Source organism: Hemicordylus capensis, chromosome 2, assembly GCF_027244095.1.
Source record: "Hemicordylus capensis ecotype Gifberg chromosome 2, rHemCap1.1.pri, whole genome shotgun sequence".
NCBI lineage: Eukaryota > Metazoa > Chordata > Lepidosauria > Squamata > Cordylidae > Hemicordylus > Hemicordylus capensis.
The window spans coordinates 84,791,971-84,815,553 of record NC_069658.1 but is presented as its reverse complement, the minus strand read 5'-3'; the positions used below and the strand labels follow the sequence as shown (position 1 = coordinate 84,815,553).

Here is a 23,583-nt window from a genome sequence, read left to right as displayed (position 1 = left end):
TAGGTATACATGTGGAAGGTTTTTATTGATTTATTTGCCCAATACCTAGTGACAGAGGGACCTTGGTTTAAAGCACCCAATCCACTGGTCCAGTTCTCTGCAAGTTCTTTTGTGCTGGGTGACAGCCTTTTGAACCTACCAATATTACAGAAAAGTTTTAGGAGAAAGGTACATTGGTACTCACCGTGAAGGTGTCTTCTGGCTGGTGTAGAAGAGGTCACCCAAGCTTGGGATTACATCCCCCCCACATGCTCCAAAAGGCAGGAAGTAGTCATACTTGAAGATCCTTAACCCAGTGCATGTGGGCGGATCTCCTCAGTGCTTAAAACAGCTCAAGCTACGGAATGAAAACCACAGAACACAACAGAGAATATACAACAATATACAAACAATAATGCAGAGAAAGACAGAAAAACTGTCCCCCTACAACCAGATCATCAGCTCCAGCCTAACACAACCCGGGCGGGCCTTGGGTGACCTCTTCTACACCAGCCAGAAGACACCTTCACGGTGAGTACCAATGTACCTTTCTCGGCTGGTGTAGGAGGTCACCCAAGCTTGGGACATACCACAGCACCAACCACGGGAGGGAAAATACCCAAGCTGGAGCTACTGACCCGGAAGGACCTGTTGCAGGACCCTCTGACCAAATGCTGCTCTGGCAGCTTCATGTTCATCCAACTTGTAATGCCTTGAAAATGTAAAAGGCGACGACCAAGTAGCCGCCTTGCAAATCTCTTCATGGGACACCAGTGAAGATAACACAGTAGAAGTGGCTGCCGATGTAGTTGAGTGCGCCGTAATCTGACCAGGCACAGAAAGTTTCTGGGCTTCATACAACATCGTAATGCATGAATGAACCCACCGAGCAATAATGGCTGAAGAGACCTTGCATCCCATCTTAGAAGCCTTAAAGGCCACAAAAAGAGCATCTGACTTACGAAAAGCCTGCGTCCGGTTGCACTCCTTCTCTGCAGGGTGACGAGCATCCGGACAAAAATAAGGTAATTAAATGACCGCCTCACGATTAAACTGAGACTTTACCTTAGGGATAAACGAAGGATCCGGGATAAGTCTCACAGAGTCCTTAGAGAAATTACACAAATTACTCTGAACTGACAGAGCCTGCGATTCAGAAACCCTCCTGGCTGATGTTACAGCTACTAAAAAGGCCGCCTTCCAGGACAGCATCTGCAATGATACAGATCAAAGTGGTTCAAATGGCGGAAACTGCAGACCCCACAACACAATATGCAAATCCCATGACGGAAAACGATGGCAGACCAGAGGAGACAACAAAGCTGCCCCCCTCAAGAACTTGCGTAGAAGAGGGTGCCACGCCTGAACAAACGCTGATGAGAAAACAACATCTGGATCAAGCACGCCGCCTGGTGTTTAAGCGTGTTGGGTTTCAGACCAAGCGCAAGGCCATCCTGAAGAAAACCTAGTAATCCCCTCGACCTGCACTTGTCCAGCTGCAGGGAGAGCTTTGCTGTCCAGCGCAGAAAACTACGCCAAGTCAATTGGTAAATCTTGTTGGCTGAACACTTTCTAGATGCAAGGATGGTAAATCGGACCTTGACACAGCAGAACTGGATGGTCTGGCAAACTGAGTGGATGACCTACGGTCAAGTTGATGATCTCGGAAAACCAAGGCCCTCTGGGCCAAAAAGACGCAATCAATATCAGGGATGCCCAGAAACCCCGCAGCTTCCTGAGGCAACGGGAGAGCAGCGGCACTGGAGGAAATGCATTCAGCAGACACGGAGGCCATGGCACCGATAGCGTATCCGTCTCTTCTGCCCCCAACATCGGGAAACGTGAGTAAAACCTCTGAATCTTGGCATTCTGAAGATATGCAAACAAGTCTATCTGGGGACACCCCAGCTGCTCTGTCAGCCACCTAAATACTTGAGGGTGCAGGCCCCATTCTGCCGGCTGGATCTCCTGCCGTCTTAGCCAATCTGCCCGAACATTGGAAATTCTGTTTACATGATGGTCCAGAATGGATATTAAGTTGTTCTGTACACATTAAGATATTCCTTCCCTTCACCAAGGGTGTGAAGGCTCTTAGGGCCAGAAAGACAGCCCACAGCTCGAGCCAGTTTATGCTATGGAGCAACTCTTCCACCGACCAAAGCCCCTGGCAGAACTGTTCCAACAGTGAGCCCCCCAGCCCGATAGACTGGTGTCCGTCGTGACCATCACTCTCTCGGGTTCTATGAACAGCTTGCCCTTGTCTAGGTTCCCCGGGCCGTCCAACGAATCGACTCGCGAAGAGACACCTAGAGAGGAATGTTCTTGTCACGTTTGAGGGCAATCCTATGCTGGTAAAGGAGGAAACCCCACTGTAACTGGCGTAGATGAAAACCTCGCCCAAGGCACCGAGTCCATAGCCGCCACCATGAGACCCAACAAACTTGCTAGATTGAGAAGGCTGGCCCACAGTCTCGAAGCAATCACACGAGCCAGTGACGTTAAGACCTCCATCCGATCCTGTGGCAGAAACAGTTTGCCTACTGAGGTGTCCATTACCATGCCCAAAAAGAAGGCTCTGTGTGGGCATCAGGTGACTCTTGCCCACATTTATCAGAAACCCATGCGCACGTAACACAGACATTGTTCTGGACAGAGCCGACTGAACTGCCCCTTCTTGAGCAAGTTGTCGAGGTAACAATACAGGTGGACCCCCTCAGTGCATAAAGTGGCCACTAGCAGACTAGAACCTTCATAAAAACTCGGGTGGCTGATGAGAGACCAAAAGGAAGGGCTCTGTACTGATAATGCCTCCCCATGTAGCAGAAGTGGAGTATATGTCGATTGCGTGGATGGATGGGGATGTGTAAATAGCCCTCCTGGAGATCTATTGAAGTCATGTAGTCCCCCATCTGCAATGCCTCTGAGATGGTACAAAGGGTTTCCATCCTGAACCTCCTTTTTATCACAAAACGGTTGACTGGGCGTAGGTTGAGAACTGCCCTGGCCGATCTGTCCTTTTTTGGCACCGTAAAATCACAGAATAGATGCCCTTGCCTCTCTGAAGAGGTGGGACCTCCTCTATGGTCCCTATAGCCACCAGATCTGAATGGCCATGGACAACCCCTTGTGCTTTTCCGGTTTCCCAGATCTAGGGGTAAGGAGGAATCTGTTTCCTGGGGGGCTGGCCAGCTCCACTTCGTACCCATGTAGGCTAATGGAAAGAACCCACCTGTCGATGGATTCTTTCCAAAACAGTCCAAATGGCAGACCCCCACTTTGCCTGAGTGGGAGTCAGGACTGCTGCTTGGGGGCCCCGCTGCTGGTTTCCGAGAGACTGATGGTTCTGCTGAGTGAACCCTTGCCTGCCTTGGCCTCTGGATCTGTTCCACTGCGATCGAAAAGGCCTAAAAGGCTCCCTCTGACAAACTAAGGTCTAAACGCCCTGAAGGTTTGCATCGGTCTATGATTAAAACTCTTGTCCTTCTTCCTAGGAGCTGATGGCAGAGCCCTGCGGTTATCCTTAGTTTCAATGAGGACCTCTTTCAGGGCCTCATTCCCAATTAGCTTTCCCCCCAGCATAGGGAACAGCAGCTAATTTAGCCCTAGACGTATTATCAACTTCCAAAATTTTAGCCATATGTTGCGTCTTGCCAGGACACCTGCACTGACCGCACGTGCCGAGAACTGAACACTGTCCAGAGTAGCATCCGCTGAAAAGGCAGCCGCCCTCTGCAGACGAAGTAGCTTACGCCACATCTTAGACTGATTAGTGGGAGGGTCATTGGGTAACTCGCCAATCCACAAGACCGATGCTCTAGACACCAAGGACACAGTGGTGTCAGCTCTGATGGCCACTGCTCAAGCCTCGTGGGCCCTGCGCAGTGCAGATTCTGCTTTTCTGTTTTCTGGCTCCTTAGAAGAGGAGTCCCCATCCTTGGGTACCACTGTGCTACTAAGTAGGGCCCCGAAGTGAGCAACCGTAAGTGGCACCTTCAGCCAGTCCAGAGTCTCCTCCTCAAAGTTGTACAATTTGCAAGCCAATGCCAACATACGCTTTGGGAGTCGCAATAGCTGCCCATTCCTCCTTGATGGTCTTAGTAAAGCCCTCAGGTATCACTGATTTAATCTGCGGTACCTTAGCCTTAGGCAGCACCAAGGAGCCCTTGGACACAGGAGAGATCTGTTCCTCTGTAACTGGCTACAGATCAAGCGCAGCAATAGCCTGGTTAATTAGTGGCTGAAAATCCACCATAAGAGAGAGCCTCTGACTGTGTAAGTTTGCAGCAGAGTCCTCAATCATCTCCCCCTCTTCCGAGGAGGAGGGCCCCTTGTCTGGGTTGCCCAGCAATGTCTCTGACCCACTGACCCTGGGTCACAATAGATCTGGGGAGTCCTCTCCAGACTCATCTGAAGACCTCCCCCTACGCAAGGGCACAGAGTCCTGGCGTATAGCCACCCTGGGCTGCTTAGCAGGCACCGTCTCCTCCTGAGAGTCTGAGGGCGACACATGGATCACAGCCTGCCTTGCAATGCCTTGCAGGCTTCCACGCTTTAAGCGCCGCTGCCAGTGAGACCTGAACGGCCTCCTGAATCCAGCCCTTTGCAGTGGCAGCATCAGGGGGAACCCCCACATTCCCTGTAGGAGTAGGCCCTGAGGGAGGGGCCACATAGGGGGCATCTGCACTCACCTCCCCCCCCCCGAGCAAGTACCGATCTTACCGGGGGGAGCTGTTCATGGCCTTCTGGGTGCTCCGACGCCCCATCCACGGGCTCAGCACCTCCTGCCTCATCATCCTGCACGTCTTCCCCGTCTGATTCCGACAGGCTCTGGGGCGGCCACTCCTGCTGACGTTCCTTTCAGCGCGGCCCCAATACTCGCTGAGGCAGTCCTCCTCCTGCACGCCCAACTGCTAGGGAAAGGAGTTGGGGGGGGGGCGAGGCCAAACATCACAGGCTTACCTTGCTTGCGCTGCCAGGCGAAAGCTCTCTCACCAACGGGGCCTCCTTGTAGGGAAGCCTCCGATTCTGGTGCCGCCACTTGTGTCCTGCTACAGTGGATTGCTGGTGGCATGAATTGCACCCAGTCTCTTCACCGGTATCTGGCCACCAACGGGGCCTCCTTGTCAGGAAGCCTCCGATTCTGGTGCCGCCACCTGCGTCCTGCTTCGGTGGATTGCTGGTGGCATGGATTGCGCCCAGTCTCCTCACCGGTATCTGGCAACAGAGAGGACCGCTGTGGCCTACAGGCGCCAGCAAGGTCATCTGATACATCTGCCACTTTCCTTACAGGATTTGCGCAGTCCCGAGTTTTTGGCGGGAACAGGCGCTGATGGGCGGATCTCTCCCTAATAGCCAGGAGTCCGAAGGTCTTTTTAGCGGACATCGGCCAAAAGGTCGGCAAGAGGTGAGGAGAGGTAACGAATAACAGAAAGGACAGTAGAAGAACAGATATGAATTTTTTTTTTTTTAAATTTAAAATTATTATTATTTTTTTCTTTTTTCTTTAGTAACTAGAGAGAACTAATAATAGTAGAATACCAGGTGAAGAATAGATTGGAAATAGTCAAAAACAATAGGAATATAAGCAGAAGAAAAGAAGAGGCCTAGTTAACTAGGCCAAAGCCAGCGAGCTGTAATGCGAGCCTTCTGGAGCAAAGGCAGGAAGTAGAACTGAGGAGATCCGCCCACATGCACTGGGTTAAGGATCTTCAAGTATGACTACTTCCTGCCTTTTGGAGCATGTGGGGGGGATGTAATCCCAAGCTTGGGTGACCTCCTACACCAGCCGAGAAGCCGAGTCCTGCATCTCAGCAGGGATGATTCAGTATTTCTTTCTCTCATGTGAACGTGCTCTGAGATAAAGGCTATAATCCGCTACACCCTCTTTAGATGTTATTCCCTGAAGCCCTGCACATGCTTACAGCACCAAATGTGAGCAGGAAGTCACTCACCACCTCCAGCCAGGCAGTCATGGTTATGGCGCAGTTTGTGTGAAGGTGGAAGCACTGTAACCGTGATGGCACTTCTGTGAGTGGTGAAGGGAGTGATGGTTATGATGCTGTAACTGTTAATAGCCGGTTGGAGGCAGTGAGTGACAGTGCTGGGGTGGGACTTCTTTCCTGCTTTCAGTGCAGTAAGTGTGAGTGGAGCTTCAGGGAATAAGATCTGAAGAGGCCTTGTATCTGAGTTCATTTTTAAAGTTGACCTGGGTACTGGCCCCTTAAATGCATGCAGCAGACAGGAAGCATACTGCTGAACCTGTGTCCAATGATGTTAATAGCTGTACCAGTGTACAGCGTTGCACTGGTGCACACTCTGTACTCATACGAGTGTTGAACTTATCATGTGAATCGGGCTTTTGTATTATGCTACACTTCATTTTCAGATCTTCCTGAGATTTTTTTTTTGCCAAGTTATAGCTCAAATCCCTTTGACAAAAGTAGCACTTTCTTAATATAAGTTCTTCTAAGATAGTTGCTAGATGAAATAATTCTACTGATTACTCATTCTCACAGCGAGCACCATTTTGGGAGGTTGACACTCTTACACTTGGACTTGGTTGGCATTTGGCTGGTGCTTAATGTGTTTATACTCAGGTACAGTTTAGTATTTTAATTTTATTTGAGATTTGTGTGATCCGATGCTCTTATTGTTGACACTTATTATGACAAGGCTTAAAAGCCATGTTGGTGCCAGATGTTCACAGCTGGAGGTTCTGGTGATTGGGCATGTAATCAGATGGGCGTGCAGATTCATTGAAACAGCTGACACTGAAATTATGGGGAGGTTGTTAGCTGTCATTGCACAAGTTGTAGTATACTTAATATACAACAACTTAAAAGTTACTATACTAAAACAAGCGTACAAGTTTAAACCACTTTAAAGTGGTGCCGCACGTAGTTTAAGAAGCTGCCCAATGGTGACTATTAGGTGAATAACAAAGTAACATGGGGACACACTTATTTAAAATTCTTAATTGAACTGGTGAACTCTTAGGCTCTGTTCCCTTTTAGACTAATACTCAGGATGTATTGTAAACTGGTTTCAGGAGAGAATAAAAGGACATTCATTCGCATCTTAAGGACAATGCTGATGATCGCAAGCAGTTCTCCTGTCTTACCGATATCTCTAAAAGCTACACTAACCTGAACGTAAGAACTTGTACCATTTGATTTGTTCTGCATGATTGTTCACATGCTTATTTGTAAGCATTTCTTTTCAGATTGTGCCACCAGTCGTTGATTGTTTCAATTTCTAAACGAAATCTCTGTTCAACATCTAGGATGATTGAATTAACCTACCTAATCAGAGTCTTGCCGTGGAAATTGCTTTCCCTTATTGTCTTGGCAGTTTAAAGCCTGGGATAGGAAGATGCTGAAAGGCATCATCTCATACCACTCAGGAGGAGGCAATGGTAAACCCCTCCTGTATTCTTCCAAAGGAACCCACAGGGCTCTGTGGGCACCAGGAGTCAAAATCAACTTGACGGCACATTTTACCTTACCTTATCTAAACAGCAATAGTCTGACACTCAGTGTCCCAGATGGTGTACAGCACTCTATTACTTCTTTGTGTGTGTTGGCTGAAAAAATCATTATGGAAACTTTTACTGCTTAAGTAGTTCTAGGCACCTAAAGTAGGTTTATATCTTAATCTATTGCACAAAATTGATTTATTTTAAAGTAAGTGTTAGGAACAGAAATAAACTATTCTCTTCTTTAAAGGAAAGGTGCTTCCACAACTTCTCTCATGAATATAGCAGTTACAAAGTGAGTTTTCAGCTTTACTTGTATCACTTGATTCCTTTCCTTGCCTCTTTTGACTTTGACTTGAATTCATATTCAAGTCACAAGTGCCTATTGCCTGTGAGTGCATCCCAAGATGCCTTTGGTAACATGTGAAATGAGGAAACCAGGTGGGGGAGAGATGGACCACATGGAAAGTTGCCATGTCAGTGCACCTACCTCACTTGGGAACTTGCTCTATGTGTGTGCCCGTTTTATACAATTCCCCTGTGGCTGCATCCCATGCTCAGGCTGGGGTAGGGAAACTGCTATAGTCATTGCCATGTGATCTGCCTATCCCACGTATTTCCACATCTCACATGTTACTAGAGCAATGTGGGACGGAATCTTTGAGAAGTGGTGCCCATATCACTTGAAGTACACACAAACTGGATCAAGATATAATCCATGTATTTTGCAACTGCTAATCAGCTCTGTCAGCAAAATAAGGGCTAATGAAAGTGCTGCATCAGTACTGCTGCCCATTCTTGGAAGCATCCCTCTCGTAAAAGAGTCATTGACAGCATACTTTTCAAAGAAACTATTATATGGTGAATATGTACTGAATATTTCCTGTCACACTCATACAGGAAAAATATTAGAAAAGTCAATTTTGTATTAAAGTTTTGTCTTTAATAGCCTTACGCTAAAGCTAGAGTACACCTATATCGGGCAGCAGCGATATAGGAAGATGCTGAAGGGCATAATCTCATACTGCACAGGAGAGGATAATCCCCTCCTGTATTCTACCAAAGAAAACCACAAGGGCTCTATGGTCGCCAGGAGTCGACACCGACTTGACGGCACAACTTTTAAAGCTAGAGTAAGCCACATTGACATAGTTCTTTTTCAGAAGCACTGGTGACTGGTATGGGCAGATTAGGGAAACAGTAAAGGAGCCTTGGTTCATTCTTACTCCTCTTGCGGGGCCTTGCTGTGCCTGGCTCTGACGTTAAGCTTTTGTGTGAGGGCTGGTCATTTGCCCAGTTCCTCAATCCAGTTTGCTACCAGCTGCCACACAAGGGTTAATGATCCCGTACTGGCTACCACTGTTTAGAAGAGATTAAACACAAATATAGGTGTGCTTCCCTCTGTGTTGTTGTTTTCCGGGGTGAAAACATCAAAATAGAATCATGCCATGTATCATGCATATTCTGTTCTTAACCAAACGAAAATTATGGATGCTAATCAATCTCTTGTTTCTAGAATAGTTTCCCAGGTCTTGGAAGATCACAAATTGCCTGGTGCCATCTGTTCTCTGATGTGGTGGTGCAGATATTGGGTAGGGGCAACACTTTGTATTTTTTGTAAAATTCGTATTGGTGGAACTGGAATAATGGTGTCTTCTGTTCATTTCATAGTAATACTTTTTAACCTTGTTTTTTTAAAATTTATGTTTATATCTTATGCTGTGTTTATCCTGTTGTAAACCATCTTGGGCCCTATTCATGAAAGGCAGTTCTCAAAATCTGAATATGAATATATGTAAAGTTTACCTCTTGTAAGCTCTAGGGGCCTGCCCCCAGGCCAGCTCCCTTCTTCTCTTGCCCCCGTTTCCTCCCTTTTAACACACTTTTAACCTTGCAAGGCTAAGCTGTCCTCAGCCATAGACTCACAGTCAGCTCTAAGTTGTTTCTTTAAAGGTAAAAGTGTCCCATCAAGTCGATTTTGACTCCTGGTGCCCACAGAGCCCTGTGGTTGTCTTTGGTAGAACACAGGAGCGGTTTGCCATTGCCTCCTTCCGTGCAGTATAAGATGATGCCATTCAGCATCTTCCTATATCGCTGCTGCCCGATATAGGTGTTTCCCGTAGTCTGGGAAACATATCAGCGGGGATTTGAACTGGCAACCTTTTGCTTGTTAGTCAAGCATTTCTCCACTGTGCCATTAGGTGGCTTAAACTGTTTCTTTAGACCATACAAATTACTAGAGTGAAATTTCTTATTGTATCTCTATTTCTTCAACACTACAAAATACCCTAGAAATTTACAGAACCATGGGCAGTGGAAGGGAAGCTTTCTTTCTTTCCCTCCCTTTTTAAATTTACAGATGAATAGACTTCTGCACATTTAGAGTTCCCCAGATATAAAAAACACTGTCTTATTTTTGCGTGGCCACATTTCATTTCCAGACTGATAAATGCTTGTCCACCTAGGTTTTTTATTCAGCTGTGAAATAACAGACAATCTGAACAACCTAGGTGTAATTTCCATTTGGTACACTTGAACAGGTGCCCCCCCACACACACACATTCTAGGTTTACTTGTTCTATAATTGACAATATTTTTCCATTTTCATGTGTAGTACAGCAATGGCAAGGGATGAAAGAATTGATCTCCTGTCCTTCACTGGCAGCACAAATGTAGGCAAGCAGGTAGCACTGATGGTCCAGGAAATTTGGTAAGTGAGATATGATAGTCCAATATATCTCCTCGCTTCTCTTAAAAATTAGAGATGCGGTGTTTGAGGGCATACGGAAGTTGGTGTGTATGAGTGTCTATAAATGTATACCTATAGTATTGATTTAAAATGGCATGAACAAACTTGTTGTAGACCATGGTGTCTAATATGTTCAGCATTGAGCTCAAGTTGTAAATGTTTGCAACACTCATTTTATTTCAAATTGTAGGATAACCTGTTTTCACTTACTGTGATTTTTCCTTCCTTTTCATGGTTGTAGTAATATATTGTTATGAGAACTGAGATGGGCACAGTACTAGTTATAACATGGGTATTGTACACAGGTCTTATTGATTGTTTGTTTCTACAGGGTGGAGGCTCTTGGAGCTTGGTGGAAACAGTGCTTTTATTGGTAATTAATACTTTTGAAATATCTTAAATCTGAAATTAATTCTGTTCATTTCTTTGGTTAAGTGGATTATGAGGTCAGTCAAATCCTGCTACATAAGTAGGTTTTTGCCCAGAAGAGTATCCACTTATAACAGTTGGCTAAAACTCATAAATTGTTTTCATTAGAGATTCTCATGTTTGTGTTAATAGGGTATTTAAGATTTTTATTCTAAATATTAAATATCTTTACGTTTTCATTCTTCCAAATATTCCTCTGATTACTTCATATGTTACTTACTATCTTCCTGCCAGTAATTCAGTAGAATACCATTTTCCTTTCCCCATGCTTGGAAAGATCACCAGCTGGCTTCTACCATATATTCTATTTCTTATGCAACCTTTGTAGAATAGAGGCTGAAAGTTGCCTCCTGTTGCTCCACATAATTTATTATAGCTCTGGATAAATGATGAAGTATGGGAATCGGAGGTACTGTGTTGCAGTGGTTCCAGTCCTTTCTTGGAGGGAGGGTCCAGAAGGTGGTGCTGGGGGACTACTGGTTGGCTCCGTGGCCATTGGCCTGTGGGGTCTCACAGGGATCGGTCTTGTCCCCCATGCTGTTTAACATCTACATGAAACCGCTGGGAGAAGTCATCTGGGGACTTGGACTGAGTTGTCAGCAATATGCGGATGACACTCAGCTCTATTTCACCTTGTCACCTGATCCTAGGGAGGCGGTGGATGTCCTGAATTGGGGGCTGGAGGCCGTAATGGGTTGGATGTGGGCTAATAAACTGAAATTGGATCCAGACAAGACGGAGGTAATGTTGGTCAGTAGGAGAGCCAATCGGGATGAGGAGATTTTACCGGTTCTGGATGGGGTTGCACTCCCCTTGAAGGAGCAAGTACGCAGCTTGGGGGTACTACTGGACCCAGCTCTGCTTCTGTAAGCTCAGGTGGAGGCGGTGGCCAGGGGTGCCTTTGCACGCCTTTGGCTAGTGCGCCAGCTACGTCCCTTTCTCGAGAAGGCAGATCTGGCCATGGTTACCCATGCCTTAGTCACGTCAAGGCTGGATTACTGTAATGCTCTCTGCATGGGGCTGCCCTTGGAGAATATCCAGAAACTGCAGCTAGTGCAAAATGCGGCAGCTAGGGTTTTATCTGGAGCTGCCTGGTGGGAGCACATCACACCCATTTTGAAAGAGCTGCCCTGGCTACCAGTTTGCTTCCGGGTCCAATTCAAGGTGCTGGTTTTGACATTTAAAGCCCTTATCAACTTTGGCCCTGGATATCTGAGGGACCGCCTGCTCTCAAGGGTTGCTGCCCGCTCAACGAGGTCATCTGAGGGGGCTCTGCTCCGGGTGCCGACAATGAGGGAGGCTTGGCTGTCATGCACACGGGACAGGCAGGGCCTTCTCTGTTGCTGCCCCCAGACTGCTCGGTCCCCATCGCAGCTTTTAGAAAAAGTGTAAAATCTTGGCTTTTTGCCCAGGCATTTATTTGATTCTCTGCTGCTGTTCTTTATAGTCTGTATTGCCTTTATGCTTTTGTTTTAAATTTTTAATCAGATTTGTTTAATATTTTTATTATTGTTATTCTTTTTCACTTAATATTTTAACTGTGTCTTTTTTACCATCTTGTGTTTAAATTTTTGCTGTAAACCGCCTTGGGATTGCTTTAATGAAAGGCAGTATATAAATTTAACAATAAATGAAGAAGTGCTTTAAATTTGTGCCAGGAATGCTTTAGGAGTTGGTCTTGTGGTATGTGCGGGCAAACCACACATCCTGTAATGTTCTGTATACTTGTTTTTTGTGTGAATGACTGTACTTGCTTTCATTCCAAAAGTGAACCTGAGTATAGTCCCTCCAAATGCTTGGTACACATAGGAAGCATATTGCTGAAACTGTGTTCAACATAAAGTGTGAATAACTCTACCTGTGTACAGACTTGTACCCTTGTACACTGTGTGCTTGTACAAGTGTTCCACATAATGACTGAATAGGGCTTCTGTTAACTCTTTATGAAGTCTTTTGTTGTTCACTGTATTGTTCGTGACCAGACTAATTTTAAACTAGAGGTGCTCTTTTTGTGTGAATAAACTGCATAGTGCAGAGTTTCTCTTTGTGTACAACTGCACTGTATTATATACTTGTCTTGCAGCTCTTCAGGCAGCTGGATGTCTTCCCTTGGTTCAAAACAAAAGTTTTGTTGCTTTACAAACTCTGTGCCTAGTGACCTTAGCAGATGTCTAGCTCTTGGCTACAAATGCCATCTGATATATTTAGAATCAAAACTCTTGTCACTTTCTGTATTCCTTAATGCTCCTTGATTGACTTTTCAAACTGCTCGTTAGGGTTGTCATCAAATTGCTTCTGATCTGCCATTTATCTACTTAGGCTCAATTCCTTGCTGTATTTGAAGATGCAGACCATAATCTAGTCATCCCATCTGCTTTCTTTGCGGCCGTGGGGACAGCAGGCCAGAGATGTGCAACTGCCAGGAGGCTGGTAAGTAAATAGTTAAAATGAACTGTCTTGCATCCTAGTACCTGTATACATAATAGTTGCTCCCCACTCTCCTATGTTCAATGGTCTTAAGAGTGTGTCTAGGTTTTCTGCCCACTTCCTGATTTCCCCACCCATGCACAGAATATCCTGCTTGACCTGGAAGATATTGAGCCCTTTCTCATGATCAGTGTGAAAGGGCTCTGATCTGCAGGTGAAGAAGTCTTAAAATCCTTACCTCCCCAGCAGACAATCAAGGGCTCCTTCCTGGGTGATGGATTGCTCGTCCAGACAATTGCCGGCTAGTGCCTGCAGAGTGGATGGTTGGAGGTCCCTGGAATTCCTATAATGCACTGCACGAGATTGTGGTGCATTATAGGGATCCACTCTGCACTGGCCTGGAGGCTACTTGCATGTAGGTGCCACACCAAGCCGTGAGGCACTGACACATGAGCAGTTAGTGTGGGTTAAGAGCACCCTCATGCCCCAAACCCAGGCTAAGTGGTGGGCTCCCTAAGTGGGTTTGCTGCTGCCGGGAGCTGTGCAGCTCCTGGCAGTTCACACACACTGGCAAAACCAGGCTGGGCTTCCTTAGCCTGGATTTGCCTGTGCGTGTGCATAGCCCATTGTGTTTTATCCAAAGACTTTCTCTCTTTTAGTATTATGTGGGAGTGTGTATGTTTGTGTCTATAAAGCCTCCTGCTTCAGAGGAACTGTTTGAAGAGATTACTAGTTCTAATAAACTGTTCTCTCTGCTTGGTGCCAGCCAGTGGTCCAGATACTGAGTTCTTTCTATCCAGGAGGCAGGATCTAGATAGAAGAAATGGTAGACTGAGAGGGGCTAGACTAGGAGGTACTTCCCGATTCCTCTGGGAAGCCAGTCTTTGCAACAGAACAGAAATATGCAGTACATTTTCACAAATCTGTTTTGCTGGAAATACTTGATCACAATAATGAAATTGTGCGTTCTTTGAATTTCATATTCACTCTCCATTTAGCAGTAAAGCTAATATGTGGTGCTTTCCTACTCCCATTAACTAGGTGATGTAAAATTTTTGAGGCTACCAAATATGCAAATTTTGTGTATGCTTAAACGGTTTCTGCTTTTGTGAAAACCACTTATTTTCTTAATCCTTCAGCAACTGGATTAAAATAAAAATCCCCAATAGGCCATTCTAAATGAACAGTTCTTTCCATACACAGTATTAGAAGAACTTGTATCATTTTAACATTCTGAAATGAATGTTTTAGTTTAACAATGTCATCGTTCAATTATTTTTATGCTTCTTACCATTTCTAAAAAAAGAAGCTGTTTAACATACATTATTTTGCAAATCATTGGAGCTGAACACATGATTACTGCAAACTTTTTGAAAAGTGTATTTTAAACATCTGTTAGAACCTTTGCTTTTAAAAAATTGGGAACCAGTTATGGCTAATATCGCACAAAGTTTTGTCTGGATTGTGTCTGGTGTCATAGAAAGTACTGTTTTCTTTTTTACTTTCTTGTAGTGCACTGAATGCTTGTTTGGCTTAAGTGGCAGTATTTGGTTTGGGGACATGTATGTATATTGGCAGACTGCAAGGTAGATCTTCATTTCCAGTCCATATTTTATGAACCACCAACCAAGTTGTGATGTAAAAAGGAGCACTTACATAGCAGGGAGACTGGGTTCTGGGACCTCTTACTGCTTTTATTGCAACATTTTGGACTTGTTTTATATTTTCTTACCATCCACCCCCACCTCACCCTGCTTTTAAAGGTTTTGCTAATTTTTGTCTTGCATGGACGAAACAGTTGCCAGTTATTTAAAAATAGGCAATATATTGTGCTATTTGGCTGGAATACATGTGTACTTTGATACATAAATAGTTAGAAAAGTTACTTGTTGATCTGGATCGTGATCTGTTGCATTCATAATGAATGGGTTCTGTACCTGCATGGGAAACTCACGGATAGATTGACTAGCTCCTTGCTATGCCTCTAACTGCCCTGCACGTGCTCCATGCCTCCGTTATTTTTGGCAGTTGGGGCATGTTCTTGCTCAGTTTCTATTAGACCGCCTATGCATCTACGCCTCTGAAACCTATCTTCTTGGTGTTAATAAATACACCAAGTGCAGGACTACAGGACTGAATAAGGATAACAAAACTCTGAACAACTTAAACAAGGAGAAAAAAAACCTGAGTGTGCCCCGGATTTGTCCGGTAGCATGCAGATTGGAACTACTGCTAACGACCAAAGGACTGCTTAACAACTAATCTATAGCCCAACAGAAAGGAAAGAAAGCAAAAAAAAATTCAAGAGACAAAACTCCTCAATGGCGTCAAAGCCAGCAGAAAAAACAACTTTCAAACACTGCACAGAATGCCGGGCAAAGCTACCAACAACAGATAGCCATGACACGTGCTTATTTTGCTTAGGGGAGCAGCACAACCAGGTAACATGCAAAATAAGTTGCTCGTTCTCAAAACAAACCCTGAAGAACCAAGGACTTCATTTACGGGCAGTCTTATATAATGAGGCCCTTCAGCAACTGACACCAAGACCAGCGTACCCTTCGACATTGAGGCCGTTGTTGAGTACAGTACCATGCTTGGAGGAAGCTCCTTCTGTGGAACCTGCAAGAACACAACCTAAAGCCACCAAGGAGCAGGACCAAACGGCCAGAGACGGTGGTGAAGAAACACCACTGACACAGGAAGCACAGGCATTCTTCTGTGGAGGAGGAGGATTCCTCTCCTAGAAAATGGAACAAAAAGTCAGACTCCAGGAGGAGTACACCTCTCTGACAGTGGTGCAAACTGCACAAACTGTTGATGTGGACTGAGAAATCTAGACATCAGTGTCAAGCGGAGCGGCTATGGCGTCGACAGCCATGAGGAAGATAACCACTGCATTGAAGATGGTGTTGTCTTCAGTGCTGGAAGAACAGTTGCTGCCCAAGACAAGAGAAATGGAATGATGAAAGCCGATAGAACTGTCTCCGGTGCGAACTCCAATACTATCACCGTCGGCAGTAATGCTGCAGCGGATTATGAGGACTTTGGAGAGGAAGCAGCAGAGGAAGAAGATGTTGCCTTGGACCTCAAGACGGCAACATCACTGCTTGCTATCTTAAAATCCTCAAACAGCACACCATCAGGCTCAACTTTCCAGGGGCTCATTAGTGGAGGCCTCGATATTGAGTACGACGCCAATGAGGGAACATTCTCAGTACCAAAAACACTGTCAATGTCGCCAATAAGAGCACATCCTTCGACAATGAACCCTGTACGACTTATGTCTATGATTACAAACCCAATACAGCTAATGTCACCATTGAGACACGCAGGGGTGTCAGAACACATTTCTGTTTTTGCATGACCAGGTGCAGGCTATGCCCCATGGAAATCACTGGTGCAGTATGCAGCCACACAGGGTCTGACATCCTCCAATATATCAGGAGGTGCTCAATGTGGCCAAATCACATGTAGTTGGGGATTTAGACACACTCTGCAGATTATGCAGAATATCAAATGTGGAAAGTAGAACAAGAAGCTTTGCACAACGTGCAGCACGTGGCACTATGTGCACCTCCAGCACCAAACAGAGAGCCAAATACAGTACCTACAGTAACATCTACGGCTTGCAAAACTTCATCTCCCCTGGCACTGCCAGCCCAACGAGCACAACCACAGATACCAGTGCAGCCTAAGAAGGTGGCCAGGAAGAAAACACTCCCTGTATTACCTCCAAGGACGAGGATGATGATGAATACACCACAGATTCCTCTGAAATGGATTACGGAGGAAATGATGATCCTGAACCCCCAGCAGAAGTGCCTCCTAAAACTTCATTGTTGCCCTCAGAGGAGCTAAAGGCCTATCATGCACAAATACAGTAAGAGAAATGGCTGAAGCTCTGGGTTTAGAGTTGAAACAACCTGAGGTAGATCAAAAGGACTCAGTCTACAATATGATGGCTAAGGCAAAGGTATTGCACCAAGTGGCGCTTCCTATGCTACCTGCTATTACGAAGGCAGCTCAGTTGGCATGGGAGGTGCTACAAACATCAATGCCAATGTTGAGAAAATTAGGATTGTATAGAATACAGGAAGAGGACAACACTTACCTAATGTGCCACCCTGTGCCAAACTCTTTAGTTGTGGAGTGCACAGACTCTTCGAAGGGGGGAGAGCAACATACTACTACTGCAGAAAAGGAGGGGAGAAAAATAGATGTATTAGAGAGGAAAATATATGCCACTTCCAGCTTCCGGCTGCCTAGCCAGATATGGACATCATTTATGGGATGTGCTTTTCCAGGATTCCACCACAATGACCCCCAAAGAATTCTAAGACAAGTTCTCACAAACATATGAGAAGATAACAGCTGTGACTAGACAACTACTCGGCACTTTTAAACATTTAGCAGAGATTGAATCAAGAGCCATGACAACTGCGGTAACTCTGCATCACCATTCTTGGCTACATTCTACTAATTTGCAACGGGAAATGCGTGACAGGGTGGAACATTTGCCTTACGATGAAAAAGGACTCTTTGCAGAAATCACTGATGCAACAATGGAAACATGGGGAAAACCTAAATATATGGCAAAGACATTTATGGCATCGACACACATGAATGCAGCATCAGCCCGTAATTGTATAATTTGGCTGTACAAGCAGCAGGAGAGAAGAGGTTTTAGAAGGCAATACAGGCTGCAATCAAAGAAATAAGACCTTTGGACAATGGCAAAAGGGCCAGAACACTAAACCAAATAGAGATCAGAACAAGCAGACTCTTTGATGGACTGATCCATCCTCTGCAAGCGCAACAAGTAACACAAGTAACATCACCTAAGGCACACATCAGCTTGTGGTTGTCAGCAAATCCATCAAGCTGGCAAGTCATGCGTAAGCATGGCACCACATAACAGCAGACCAGTGGGTTCTAAAGATTATAAGGTCTGGTTACGCAATGGAGTCCAAAAGTTTGCCTCCTTTTCAGGGGGTGAAGTATATGAAACCAACTCCAGTGCTTCTGGAAGAAATACAAGTGTTACTGCAGAAACAGGTTATTGTGCCAGTGCGGTGGATGGAGAGGTTGACTGGTTTTTACTCCCGATATTTCCAAATTCCCAAGAGAGATGGGGGAATGCGGGCTATAATGGATTTGAGGGAGCTCAATGTGTATATTCAGACACGCAAATTCAGGATGACAATGTTGCAGGGAATTCTGCATTTTCTAGGCAAAGACGAATAGGCGGCTGCACTAGACTTGGAGGATGCGTATTTCCATGTGGGAATACGGGAGACTCATTGCAAGTATCTAAGATTTACAGTGGGTTATACAGCATACCAATATACGGCTCTGCCATTTGACTTGTCAACAGCACCATCATAAAGGTGATGGCGGTCATGGTGGCATACTTAAGAACGGAGAGCATAGTCATCTTTCTATATTTAGACTGGCTTATGGTCAGCAACAAAGAAAAGTTACTTTCGCAAATCCAGTTTGTACTACGTCTGTTGGAGAACCTAGACATCAAGGTCAGCTGGAAGAAGTCACACTTAGCACCACAGAAATGGATAAGTTACATAGATGTGGAGCTAGATATGCAGTCAAAGAGAACTTACTTGCCATTGGACAGATATCAGCAAATCAAAGACCTAATACACCAGATCACCTTAATACCTCAGCAACCAGCAAAAGTGATTCAGAGGCTGTTTGGGTTGATGGCGTCCTGCAATGCCACACTGTGCTATACAAGGCTGCAGATGCGGACCTTGCAGATGTGGAATCTAAGAAATTTCCATCCCAACCAGGACAGCCAACAAAAGTTACTCACTCTGCCTCGAAGAGTGATAGATGCACTGGGTTGGTGGACAGCGCGCACACATCTGCAATCCAGAATGCCGTTTGAACCCAAGATTCCCACACAATGGGTGACAATGGATGCTTCTCTGTGGGGATGGGGCATACATTGTGGAAGCCATCAAGTGCAGGGTCAGTGGATGAAGCACCAAGGATGAATGCATATAAATTACCTCGAGCTCTTAGCGATTTCGGCATTGAAAGCATTCAGACCACTCCTACAAGGAAGAGTAGTGCAGGTCCTTCTAGACAATACAGGGAGGCATGGTTTCTCTCTCCCTTTGTCTGCTGAGCCAACAGTTCTGGGAATGGTGTGTGAATCAGAACATACACCTGTTGGCGATGCACATAAAGGGAGAGGACAATGTGCAGGTGGACGAGCCCAGTCACATGCTTCTAAAGACCACAAAATAGTATTTGTTGAAGACCATTTTAGAATATGCACTGCTCAATTCCCACCACGAATGGGAATTGAGCAGTGCATATTTAAAAATGGTCTTCAATAAATTGAGTTAGCCAACAATAGACTTGTTTGCGACTGCTGCCAACAAAAAATGTCAGATACTGCTCATGTGCAGGACACGGCAGGGGATCATTGGGCAATGCTTTCCAGTATGTGTGGACCAAGGGCCTATTCTACCTATTCCCACCACAGCCGCTAATATTTCTAGTCCTGACACGAATGCTGAGGGATGGCACTGGGGGATACTAGTGACCCCATGGTGGCCCAGGCTGCTGTGTTTTGCACCATTGCTAAGGCACTCAAACAGGGTATAGCACAAATGCCAACATCATCCAGATCTATTGAGCCAGGATGGGATGGTACAACAGTATTCTCCCACCTGGAGTGCAAGAAATTCCTAAAGAGCTTGAACAACTTGTACCCACCTTTTAAAAGGCAAATGGAGCAATGGAGTTTGTCACTACTATTGTCTATGCTAACTGAAAGTCCGTTTGAACCATTAGGGGAGGTGACATTGCAAATGAAAACTTTTAAAATGGTGTTTTTAACTGAAATTACTATGACAAGATGGGTGAGTGAATAGTGAATTGGTGGCACTAAGAGTGGACCAACCATACACTTAGTTTTATCCACATTCAGTGTTAATGTGGATGGATCCACAGTTCAGACTAAATATATTAACAGAATTCCTCTTAAATGAGGCTATAGTATTACCAACCTTTTCCAAAAACCCTGAGATGGCACTGGAAAAGTCCATGCATTCCTTGGACGTGCGCAACACGTTGCTGTATTATCTGGATACAACAAGAAACATAAATAAAAACAAACAAGTTATTTGTGGTACATAAGGGGAGGCTCAAGGGGTAACCAGTGTCAAGACAGGGGTTGGCCCTGTGGTTGGTCCAGCGGTTGGTCCAGCTGAGAAGACTAGCATATAAATATCAGGGAAAGGAACCTCCGAAAGACATTCGAGCACACACTCCACAAGGGTTTATTCGGTCATTCAAGCGCACACTCCACAGAGATCTGCAAGGCAGCAACATGGTCTTCACACCAACCATTTATAAGGCATTATGCTATTGACTTGTGCTTGACAAAAGCAGCAAGCTTTGGAAGGAGTGTACTGAAGTGGGTCCTGCCATAGCTACAGGGTCTGCTTCGCCCACCACCGGATGCTAAGCTGGCTAACCACCCATTGACTATGTATGCAATCACGATCCAGATAAACAGGTTGCTCACATGTAATTTATGATCTGGAGATGATCCATTGTATTCATACATACCACCCAGACCTCCCTGCAACAGTGTAAAAAAAAAACAACCACTAAAGGATCATCAATACATGGCGGTCTGCAAGAAACAGAAAGAACATGCCCCAACTGCAGAAAATAACGGAGGCACAGAGCACGAGCAGGCAGTTGGAGGCATAGTGAGGAGCTAGTCAATCTGCGAGGTCCCGGCGCAGGACCCATTGATAATGAATACAGTGCATCACCTCCAGATCATAAGTTATAGGGGAGCAACCTGTGCTAGCTCTTTAGCTTAATGGTTATAGGCATGGGAAGAAGTAAGATGGAAATCTTTAGTAACACATTACAGATTTAGGATCCGTAAGATGCCAGTGTTCTTGAAGTTTGCACTGTAAGAGTTATTATATTAACTAATCTTACTCAACGTTTATGACATTCTGCTTAGCTTTTGCATAAAGCAGAAGAAATGGGATGCACACCGAATCAGGAGGAAAAATGAAAAAGAAACCGTGCAAAGTGTGGAGACAAAGGGGCCATGAAAAAATGCCAATAATTGCAGAAACACAGATTGTGCTGCATTTAAAGATCCAGAGATCTATGTGGAAGAAATGAGCAAGACACATGTATCCATTTAACAATCCTTAAGATGCTATATTAATAGTCTAGAGTGAATAGATAACAATACCAATTGGTAGTCTAGAATAGCTAGATAACAGTAGCAATTATTTTGCAGATAGTATCTGCACATGCATATGACCAAAATATTGCATCTCAATGAATAAATCAAAAGTCATAACAAAGGGTAAATATACATTCAAACCCAAACATATGGATATTGCAAAAAACATAAATGTGTGAAAAAATATTGTTCTAGTCCAAAGGAGAATGAATCTGTATCACAATAAATGAAATTCCTCAAATGAGTAGCAATAACACTGATATTACAAGTAGTGTCTGCACATGCATTTATGAAAAATATAGCATCACAATAAAAAGGACAGAAACTTCTTCTGATTGTAGAAATGAAGTCTTGCCAGGATGGAAAGAGTCCTTATAGACTAGCCCGGGATTCTTAAGCCCATTTCAGATAATCCTTCATTAGAGAACAGAGACATTCTGTAACAGTAAAACAAGCACTAGCAAGTTTCCTGACCAATGACTTACATAGATAACTGTAATGATGTGAATAACATCCTCCCCCTTATGCACAAACCAATACATACCACTTTTCCTCCTCCCTGAGCTCGAACAACAATAATGGCTCAATCAACCAGATCTTTATGGAGGCAACCTTTCCTCCTACACCTTGTTGAGGGGAAAAAAGCTTACTAACTGCCAAGCCCCAGGGCTTGAAGATATATAGCCCAGCATCAATTAAGATGCTTCTAATCAGGTGAAGCCACCTACAATTGGGTCTCCAAAAGATATAATGTGAACATTTAGGCACCAGCTGTACAGTATCACCACATTCATTAAGGATATAGCTTTATCTTGCTTTTCAAATTGTTGACAGATCATGCTGCTAAAACTGCCGAAGCACTGAACTCAAAAGCGCATCTTATTTTACTTTTCAGATTGTTAATATATCCTGCTCCTGAAGCTGCATCAACAGTTAATTGTATAAAATACGGAAACCACTATCTGCTATAACAATTTTGAAATGAATTCTTTCAAATGTTGTGAATTACATCAGCACATGTAATATAAACACCTTCTTCCTAATTATAGGTCCGAAAGCTCCCATGTACAGATGATGAATGTCAACCAAATTCCTATCGATAAAGTTGATGTGTACAACCGACCTTCAACAGTTAGTTATATAAATAATATGACAAGATGAAAGAATTACAAAAACACTGACATATCACATGCTGAATTAAGCCCATATGGGATAATCGTGTTCAATCTATATATAAAAGTGGATTACATTCTTGGAATAGTCCACTCTAGACTATTAATATAGTATCTTAAGGATTGTTAAATGGATACAAGTGTCTTGCTCATTTCCTCCACATAGATCTCTGGATCTTTAAATGCAGCACAATCTGTGTTTATGCAGTTATTGGCATTTTTTCATGGCTCCTTTGTCTCCACACTTTGCACAGTTTCTTTTTCATTTTTCCTCCTCGTTTTTGCATGAAAGCATCCATGATGAGGTGGTCAAAAAACGAATTAAGGTGTATGCACAAGTTCGAATTGGAGATCCATGGGATGGTAAGAGCTCATTGTTTGTGGCAGTATGGTGCGGTGGTTCTTAATGAATCGTTTCTAGCCTGGCTGCAGTGGAGAACTAGTGTTCTGCTACGTCCAAGTGTGGTCAGGGAGAGGCCTCCCCTGTCATTCCCCCCCGCCCCCAGAAATGAGGCATATGTGCATGTGGATTTTTACTGCACAGATGGACCTGCTATCAGAAGTTGTTCATCTGTTCATGGGATCTCTTTGATGATAGCTCATTTCAAACTCCCCTTATGAGGAGTGAGCACATGGAATACAGTCAGTAATAAGTTGCATTAAAAATGTGTAGAAGGTTTCTCTATACCAAAAAAGATGACTAATGCTAACACAAATAGTTGACTGTATGTTATTCCCAACAGAGCAGTAGAAGATAGAGAGGAGCCCTAGCTTAGTAACAGTAAATCCTGGATGCAATTCCTGTAATTTTCAGTTAGCATATTCTTGGTAGTAGGGCTGGAGGAGGCATCTGCCTTTAAAGTTTAGAGAACTGTTTCCAGGCAGAGTAGATAATCTTAGGCTAGTTGGCAAATGGGCTTGGCTTAGAATAAATTGACTCTCTATCCTTGTATTTGGAGAGAGAGACAAAGATGTGAATAGCTCAATGAAAAAGTTGACCCAGTGTGTGGTAACTGGTTGTTTGTTTGTGTTTGTTTGTTTGTTTGTTTGTTTTAAAAAGCCAGATTCTAGGGGTGTGCACGGAACCGCCACACTGCGGTCC

General features: G+C 44.5%; 1 long non-coding RNA gene across 36 annotated transcripts in view; it reads left to right on the top strand.

The window, feature by feature from the left end:
- Positions 1-23,583, top strand: part of LOC128347891 (uncharacterized) — a 44,786-nt gene that overhangs the window by 16,675 nt on the left and 4,528 nt on the right. For 11 of the 36 annotated variants that reach the window (XR_008317798.1, XR_008317799.1, XR_008317801.1 and 8 more), the window contains 4 exons: positions 7,028-7,130; positions 10,068-10,163; positions 10,534-10,575; positions 12,951-13,061. This is a non-coding gene — a long non-coding RNA (uncharacterized LOC128347891). Of the gene's footprint in view, positions 1-5; positions 7,131-7,703; positions 7,749-8,969; positions 9,046-10,067; positions 10,164-10,533; positions 10,576-12,950; positions 13,062-23,583 lie in introns of those variants that run through there. The other 25 variants (XR_008317796.1, XR_008317823.1, XR_008317794.1 and 22 more) reach the window with 21 other exon arrangements.